This window comes from Phalaenopsis equestris, unplaced genomic scaffold (genome assembly GCF_001263595.1).
Source record: "Phalaenopsis equestris unplaced genomic scaffold, ASM126359v1 Scaffold000036, whole genome shotgun sequence".
NCBI lineage: Eukaryota > Viridiplantae > Streptophyta > Magnoliopsida > Asparagales > Orchidaceae > Phalaenopsis > Phalaenopsis equestris.
Window position 1 is genome coordinate 6,812,002 of NW_018164478.1, and position 441 is coordinate 6,812,442.

Below are 441 nucleotides of genomic sequence, written 5' to 3' on the forward strand. Positions count from 1 at the left end.
CCCGATGTATTTCGGTGGGCCCCCCCTAAATTTTTTTTTTTTTATATAAAAAAACAGAAATAATCTTGGTCGTAGAGATGCATGCGGTGTCCGCACGCAATAATCTGAAATAATCTTGGCGTGTGTGTGCGCGCGCGTGTGTGTGTGTGCGTAAAAATTGAAGTTTAGGAGTTAGATATGTAAATACATAAGAATTCAATCGTCTGTTGTAAATCTTAATAAAATCAAATATGAAGAGAAAGAGAGAAAGCATTTTGAAAGCGATTAGCAGCCCAACTGCATTAAGTGTTTCTTTTAAGAGGGGAAAAGGAAAAAGAACATCAAAAAGAACTCTATGGCTTTGCGTACTCCCCAATTAAACAGCCCTTTAACATAAATGAAATTACTTTGCATATTCTTTTTGCTTTATTTTTGGAACATAAAACACAACACAATTTTTAT